Genomic DNA, 8,799 nt, shown 5'->3' with positions numbered 1-8,799 from the left:
CCGCGGTCCCCGGGGCCCCCGGCGGGGAGATGCAAGCGTCCACCGCAGCCTCTCGCCCCATCCCGGGCTCCTGCGGCGGCGGCGGCGGGCGCCCGTGGCCCCCTTCCGGCCGAGGCCGCTTCCTGCGCTGCTGTAAGGGGCCCTTCCCGCCGCCCCAGGGCCCCCAAACCCACATTTCGTCCGCCACAACCGCAGAGCCTCTGGCGCGTCCCCTGGGCCCGCTCCTGGGATCCCCACGGGACACGCCCGGGCCTTTCTAGGATTGCGACGTCACGAGGCTCGCCCCGCTGTCGTGCGGGGTCTCCGCGAGAGCTGCGCCGAGGACCCCACGCCCCGGGGCCCCCAACGACGGAGTGTTCCCCACAACGCAGCCGAGGTTTTCGTACGCCAGAGATGCCACCAGTACCGGGCCTCCACGCACGAGGGCGCCACAGTGTCACCCGAGGCGATAGAGGATGCCACGCGTGCTAAGAGAGCAGCCCCAGGCACCCCGCAGCGTGACCTGGGGACCCGCGCACGCACAGGGCACGGCCCGCCGGGCCCTGCGCGCTGCCTGCGAGCCTGTGGCAGTGCCGCCCGCCCGGGGCAGCTCCCTGTCCCCCCGGCAGTGGTCGGAGCACACCCCTTCAGGGAGGGAGCTGCGCCCTAGACTCACCAGCCACTAGCTCTCCCTGCGCCCTCCCTGGCCGCGGCTTCCAGGGCCAGTGTCAGGACTCGGTCCCCGCACGTAGCGGGCCAGCAGCTGGCGTGACCCTTCCCGCCGCCAGCTGCAAGGCTGCGGAGTGCTCGTGCATCTGTCAGTCAGCACCGACCTGGGGCCAGAACGAGAGCCGTCTGTCCGCCTGTCTGTCTCTCCACACACTAGCTGCAGTGTGGGAGGGAGCCTAGCAGGAAAGGGCGGGAGGGAAGCCACAGTGTGGCAGTGTGGCCCTGTGGGGAGGCAGCATGCAGCAGATGCCCCGACAGGGACCCAGAATCGGGGACAGCATGCTCAAGCCGAGGCCAAGGCACCCTTTTCCCTGCTGGCCTCCGAGCTGGGGGAAGTCCGTAGCCACTTCCTGTCGTGGGAGTGACCCTCAGTATGTGACCTGCTGTTCCTCCCCTCTTGGTGGAGGCTGGACCGGCCCCAAACCAGCACACCTGGGAGTCCCCCCCAGGGAGCTGCCCAGTGTTGCTGAGTAGGCCATGTTGCCCCTGTGGGAGGCACAGATGTCTGGAGAGGCCCCCCAAGGCCAGCCAGTGGCCCAGGGCAGGGCTTGCTATTCAGCATACAGGGATCCAGTCCAAAAGCTAGCTTTCGGCCCGGGGAGATGGCTCAGTGGAATAAGCGCTTCCCTGGCAAGCGCAAGGGTCTGAGTTCAATCCCGGGTTCCGCCAAAAAAAAAAAAAAAAAAAAAAAAAAAAAGAAAAAGAAAGCTAGCTTTCTGTCCACCGTGGACATGTGGGCTCACCCCAAGTCCCTTCCCCTGGGAATCCCCGCCAGGCCCCTAAGGGAGATTGCTTGTCATGATTCCTGCACCCGTTTCACCCCCTGGCTCCGGTAGGCATTGGACAAGACCGAGGTCCTCAAGTCCTGAGATGCTGCAGAGATCTACCATAAGGAAGCTCTATGTTCGCATATGTAAGAAAACGGGTGCAAGGTTTCTTTCAAAGGTGTATTTTTAAAAAAAACAGAGAGAGCTGGGCTTAGTGGACCATACCTGTAATCCCAGCTGCTCTGGAGGCTGAGGCAGGAAGATTAAAGCTTAAGGCTAGTTGGGACAATTTAGTGAGATCCTGTGTCAAAAAGAAAAGGGACAGGGCCGGGAAAATGGCTTAGTAGAATAAGCGCTTGACTGGCAATCGCAACGATCTGAGTTCAATCCCCGGTTCCGCAAACAAAAAAAAAAAAAAGAAAAGGGAATCGCTTCTTGGCCTTTTGGCTAAGATTAAGTGTAAAAAGAAAAGGGGGCTGAGGGTGTAGCTTGGTGATAGAGCACACCTGGATTGATCCCAGTATGACTTTTTTTTATTTTTGTTTATTTATTTATTTGTTTATTGCAGAACCAGGATTGAACTCAGGCCCTTGAGCTTGCCAGGGAAGCGCTTATTCCACTGAGCCATCTCCCCGGCCCCACCATGACTTTTTTTTAAAGGAAAGTCTTGGAGACGGTTTGGGTTGGTTGCTTGGTGGGTAGGTTGGCTTGGTTTTGCTTTTGTTTTTGTTTTTGTGACACAGTATCTTTCTATATCTGCAAGTCTGGCCTCAAATGCATGATCTTCCTACCTCAGCCTCCTATATGCTGGGATTGCAAGCATGCACCGTACCATACCTAGTTTGGAAGATGGTTTTAATGGCCTACATTTAGATTAAAAAAAAAAAAAAGTGTTGCCATGGAGCGTCTTTCTTCCATCCACATGTGAATTCCACACAGTTCAGCAAGGGGCAATCCCAAGAAGGGGCTGGCAAGCCAAAGCGCTGCAGGCCAGGTCTCCTGCCGAGGAGGAGCTGCGCCCTGAGCGCACACCTGCGTGGGCACTGCCTGCTCGGAAGCTCGGCCTGCGCTGGGCCTCGGGCTGTGCAAGCCCAGGCCAGGGCCACACTGTGGCCAAGCCCAAGGCACCCGCGGGAGAAAGCAAGAGGGGCATGCCAGGGCGGGCATGCAGGAGGAAGGCCACAGGCACAGGGCAGGGGCAGGATGGGACGGCAGGGCGGGAGGGCCCAAGACGAGGGCGGGCCTTGAGGCAGCCTGTGACGCTGCCTCCATACTCGGCGGACTCTGCGGCCTCCTCCCCAGAGATGCTGGTGTTTCCAGTCTGTGGCTGGGCAGCTTCGACGGGCCTGTGTTCTCCTTCCCACAGGTATTCCTGTCTTGCCGCTTGTGCACTCACTTGGGCCATGAGCCAGGCCGCCGTGCTGCTAGGAGGAGGGTGTGGCCAGGATACTTGGAGCCCAGCACACAGGCTGAGGGGAAGACCCCACTGCCCCCCGACACACCGTGGGCCCGGGCAGCTGCCGGGCACGTGTGCTGGCACGTCACACGGTGTGCGCTGGAGAGCCACCATGCTCCTTCTCTGGTGTGAGAAAACAGCCACCCAGCAGCAGGCTGCCTGGACGAGACCGAGGTGCTCGAGTCCCGAGATGCTCCAGGCGGTTGGTGCAGGCCTTGGAGTGGGGGCCTCCAGCCTCCAGAGCCAGCTGGGCGACGGGAGGTGGCGCCTGGGACCAGCGTCAGGGGCCACCAGATAGAGGACCCCCACTTTGGGGGAGCATGGGCCCCAGCTGGGAAGTGCTCTGTGGAGCTCAGACATATTCCCATCATGGGCCAGCCTGTGTCCCACTGCACCCCACTCTCAGCCCGCTACTGGGAGAAACACACTTCCACCGTCAGGAAAGTGCTAAGTCACCATTTCTAAACTTTATTTTTTTTAAATTTATTTTATCTATTTATTGGGGGGGGGCAGCTCAGCCCACCAGGGGGCGGGGCGGGCTGGCATGTGGTGCTGGGGGATTGAACCGTGGTCCCTGTGCTTTGCTAAGCTTGTTCTAAGTAGGTGCTTTAGACCACTGAGCCATCTCACCAGCCCCTACCATTTCTAAACTTTAAATGCAGCCAGGCACTGCCCTACATGCCCAGAACCCCATGGGGTGGTGTGGCGGGGACGACTAACTCCAGATTCAGCCAGCCTGCTCAGTTTAGCCAGACCCCATCTCGAAGTTGTAGGAGCCCCTTCCTGGTTCTCATCTCAGTTCAAGAAGTTAATGTTTATAATCCCAAAGATAGTTATTGGAATCCCACCAAGTTAATTCCAATCTGCCACTCCCAGTGCAACCCACAGTGAAAGTAAAGACACTAAAACATATTTATAATTATTGGGGAGCCAAGGGGCCCTAAGTCCAGCCACGAAGATGGCTTTCGGGAACAGAGAGGCTGACCCAGGGCCTCACCTGGTTTTATTCGGTGGGGGAGTGGCTTGGGGAGGGATGGCTGAGAATTGTGGGAAGTTGGCCACTGGTCTGAGCTGGGCTAGGTGGGTGGCCTTCATTTACCTCTGCCACACGCAGAGAGGACATGCAGAGAGAGTCATCTGCGTTATATAGTATCTAACGTTTTGGTAAGTCTGGTGCTTCAGCTCTGATCGTCTTTCAAGCCCCAGGAAGTCATGGCTGGCGGCCTGGAGCATGTGGAGCATTGGCCCTTCGGTCCTGTCTCTACCCGGCTCACATTAGGGGGCGGCAGGGGTAGGTTACCAGGGAAACACACAAGCCACCTTCAAAGACTCTCACTATCACCAGCACCTCAGCTGGACCAATACACGTTGCTTAAGGCCAATTGAAGGATAGACGGGCTGGTGGGATAGCTCAGTGGTCTAAAGTGCCTGCTTAGGCAAACTTAGGCAGGCGCAGGGGACCACGGTTTGATCCCCAGCACCACATGCCACGCCAGCTCCACCCTCAGGGCAGGCTGAACTGGTCAAAAAATAAATAAATAAATAGATAATTTTTTTTTAATTTTTGTCTTACGTGCAGTGCTGCTCAAACACATGAAGTGTTGTTTTGTTTTGTTTTTTTTTTTCTTTTTTGGTGGAACCGAGGATTGAACTCACGCCCTTAGCGCTTGCCAGGGAAGCACTTATTCCACTGAGCCATCTCCCCAGCCCAATAATTTTTTTTTTTTTTTAAAAGAAGCAGCATTAGAAAGGATAAACAGAAGTCCTAGCCAGCTTTGTACACGTCAGTACAAGGAAATAGGGTCAAGCTCAGTCAAAATGGAGACAGCCCCTCTTCTTCCAAGGAGAGCTGCTCAGGTGGGCCTCCACAAAAGTAAAAATGACAAAGGACTGTGAACACAGCTCAGCACTGCTGGGTTCAATCCCCAATACCACCAAGAAAAAAATTAAATATGAAGGGAAAATTACCCACATAACACAAACTTGAAAGACATTTGAAAAGATTTTTGTCAGAGACACCCTTAGAGACTTTTTGGGGGCCGGGGAGATGGCTCAGTGGAATAAGTGCTTCCCTGGCAAGCGCAAGGGCCTGAGTTCAATCCCCGGTTCCAAAAAAAAAAAGAAGAAAGAAAGAAAGAAAGAAAGAAAGAAAGAAAGAAAGAAAGAAAGAAAGAAAGAGCAAGTGGAGATTTATCTGCCTGCAAACTGTGTATTTCAGAGGCACAGGTCCGGGCCTGAGAAGGGAAAAAGACAGGGAACCCCTTCCCCCACGAGCCTCTCAGCCCCATTGGAAGCGCTCAGAGTGCAGCAGGGCTCAGAGCCAGCCCCGGGTCAAGGGGACTTCCTGGGGCTGGGAGGCTGGTTCCATGGGGAGGTGTCAGTAAGAAAAAGTCCAAAGAAGGGTAAACAGGGTAGATTTCAGTTGCCCAGGCAACTAAGCAACTCCTGCCTCAAAATCCAAAGGCTGGGAGCAAAGCGGAGGAGCAGCGCCCTGCCCCGCACGTGCAGTCCTGCGCTCGGTCCAAAGCATGCGGCAGGAAGGGCAGATAAGCCCTTGGTGCCTGTGAGGTCCCAGCATGCAGAAAAGTGAGGCTGCATCTACATGAACACAGCGGTCGGCACCCTAACCCCGATGCGCGGGGACCCAGGCGCCAGCGTTGTGCCCTCTCTTCAGGCCAGAGCGCAGTGGAGAAAGGGCTGAGCCTGGGTGACCCTGGAGAAGGTGTGGGATGAGCCGCAGGAAGGGGACCAGGGACCCTGTGGTACCAGCGAGGACAGGGAGCTGCTCGCAGGGGCTCTGGATCAGACACAGAAGGGACGGTGGGAGGGGCTCCACATGCATTTTAGTATTTACTAAAGTACAAATGTAAACTGAAAATCAGATGCAGGCTACACGCTAGATTTAATGGCCTTTCTCCACAATGAGGGTTATTTGTCACAGAAGGGAAAGAGTGAGGCCCCCTGGAGACTTGCAGCCACCACCTTAACTGAGCACAAGGTTGCCGTGGGCGGCAGCTGGCCTGCGGCGTCTCAGTGCCCAGCTGAAGGGCATCAAGCTGGCAAGCCCTGGGGTCACTTCTGCACCTCCTCGTCACAGAGGCAACGCCTGTCCACCCCAGGCCACTGAGCTCTCCCCTCCACTGTGGCCGGGAGGATGAGGACAGGCCCCAGTGCGCCAACCAAGGTGGCACCGGCCCGTCCCATCCCAGCGCACACACAAGCTGTGTGTGTTGCACAAAACAGAGCTGTTGCTCAAAGGCCCCATCAAGGGACAAAAGGAAAGCCAGAAAGCAAGGTGGGGAGCAGGGGCGGGGACCACACAGCACACAGAAGTCTGGGGTTCGGGCCAGGCCCGGCGTTACATGGGGACTGGGCTTCCGTCGTGAACACAGCCAGGCAGCCCGCACCCCATCAAAGGTCATCACAGTTGAGGCCAGGACAGTACACACTTGGATTGTCATCAATTAAAGAAGGAAGGAAAGCCAGGCCCAGTAGCACACACCTGTAACTCCAGCTACTCAGGAAGCTGAGGCAGCGACGAGTACAAATCCTGGGCAACTAAGCAACTTAGTGGGACCCTACCCCCAAATAAAAGATTCTAAAAAGACAGCTGGGGTGTAGCTCAGGGATACAGAGCACAGGATTTGTTTATGGCTTTTTTTTTTTTTTTGGATAGGGGCTCATGATACAGCCCAGGCTGACCTCAAACTCATGGCAATTCTCCTGCCTCAGCCTCCCGTGTGCTGGGTCACAGGCATGCACCCATGCCCCACTGAGTGCAGGTTTTGCCTAGCATGGGTGAGGCCCTGGGTTTAACCCCCAGATATGAAGGGGGGAAAAAAAGAAAAAAATCGAAGCATAAGTCCCAGTTGTAAGCCAAACGGTCAGGGAACTGCCAAAGTCCTGGGTGTAGCTTATGTGGTCGCTGGAGTTCAGTTCATGGGCACAAACGAGGCTCTGCGGAGTGAGGGAAGGACATATTTTTTCTTCTTTGTATGACGCTGCATTGTTTTTGTCTCCCAAAGAAGACGCTGCTGTCTTCTTGTTGCTCCTTTCTGACTATTCTGCCCCAAGAGGGAACCCCCAAACAGCAGGCCCCATGCAGGGCTACTTGTCCCACAGTTCCCAGCAAGTGCCCGCCTCCCCCATGGTGTCGTCTGCCTGCAGCCACTGGGGACCAGAAGGTGGCCTGCCCCAGCAGGGCCGGTCAGCAGGCGGCCACCTCACCCAGGGCTGCACCCAGCTCCCACTCACCCCTCACTGGGCAGCACCACCAGGGGTACCCTTAGGAAGAAGGAAATGCGCCCACCCCAGGGCTGCACAGCTGCCAGCCTGGAAGCCTCCTGCCTAGGAACAATAGCCGGCCCTCGTCTCCTTCCCTGGCAGAGATGCCACCGGGCCCTGTTCACTAGGAGAGCAGCAGGAGCCGCAGGCATGAGGGGACCCTGTCCTGAGCAGCCCGCATGTGCCTGTTCTAGGGATGTGTCCATGACCTGCGACAGCTGGCAGAACACTCAGCAAGTCCAGCCTGGACAGGCCACCTGCTGACCCTGGCTGCCTAGATGGGTGCCAGCCCTACCCACCCTCTGGGCCCTGTCTCTGAAGCATCCTGTGCCCTAAGCTGACCACAGAATGGCCTCTCACAGCCACTGCGCCTGCCCACTCATGCCCTGCAGCACTCTGCCCCATGGGTGGGCACTCACCCTGTCCTAAAGGGTCAGCTGTGGGCCAGGAAGGCTGGGTGCAGGGGGCAGGCAGGGACCCGGGCCTGGCCTCTCTGCTGCCTTTCACCCTAGCACCAACTGCAGGGCGCCATGGGAGAGGCTGGCACTGTCCTGGCACAGGATACATCAGGCAGGACCTTCATAAGAGCCTGCCCCTCTCTGCAGGGCATCAGGCACTCCAGGTGGGGATGCTGCTAGGAACAGCAGCAGAACCTCATGTGCCACAGGCTCAGGAGTCCTGGCACCAGGCTGGCTTTCTCTAGAGATGCTGGGTAGGCACTGTCCCTGTCCCCATGTTACTCCATCACACTGGACCAAGCAGAGCTTAGGATAGCCAGGATCTTTGCAGTGTTGCTGGTGAGAGCTGGGTGCCCATGCAGGCATGGGCCAGTGGGCAGACAGGGCTGGGCACTTCCGAGTTCCTGGCCGCTGCAGCCAGTGTTCCAAGATGCATCCACCTTGTCCCAAGGTCCACCTGCTGCCAACGGTGCGTCCTTCCTGGGGACCTGGGCCACCCCCTTCTCTCCTGCTCCTGCCCCCCCAAATGCACAGCAGTAGCAGGGCCCCTCTGGTGCCCTTACAGGCTCCGTCCCTGGGGCTTCAGCAAGCACAGACTGGCCCCAAAGCCCCTGCCCCTTTGCGCCTGCCTGCACTTGGCCTCCAGAATGATCAGGCTCTCTGGCCTGCTGGCCTCTAGAGCCGGCCCGGCCAGTTTCTGTGCCTTCTGGTCATCCCTCCCCTGCTGTCGCCCACCAGACTTCCTGGCGTGAGGGGTGCTGTGACATGAGTGGCCAGCACCAGGCCAGTCCGGGCTCCCCGCTCCCCATCCCTGCCCTGGGGAGAGCCGCCCACAGCCTCCTGAACACTTCCTGGCCTTAGTCCCAGAGATGCAACTGGGTGGCCAGGGCCAGTGCGCCCTTGGGGTTCAGGTGGCAGTGAGGGCTCCCCAGGGGAAGGCCAGGGGGAGGGGGTGTGCTGGGGGCACATCCTGGTGCAGAGTGGCTGCAGGGAAGTGACCTCACCTTCCCACCCTGCTGTGGGTGACCGAGGAGAAGCCCCTTCCTCTGAAGTCAAGGTCTGCCACCTCCCAGTGCGGGGAGCAGCAGGGCGGCCCTGGGCCCACAGCTGCCCTGCAGGCACCACC

This window comes from Octodon degus, unplaced genomic scaffold, assembly GCF_000260255.1.
Source record: "Octodon degus isolate 3935 unplaced genomic scaffold, OctDeg1.0 scaffold00113, whole genome shotgun sequence".
Taxonomy (NCBI): Eukaryota; Metazoa; Chordata; class Mammalia; order Rodentia; family Octodontidae; genus Octodon; species Octodon degus.
Note: the sequence above shows the minus strand (reverse complement) of the source record.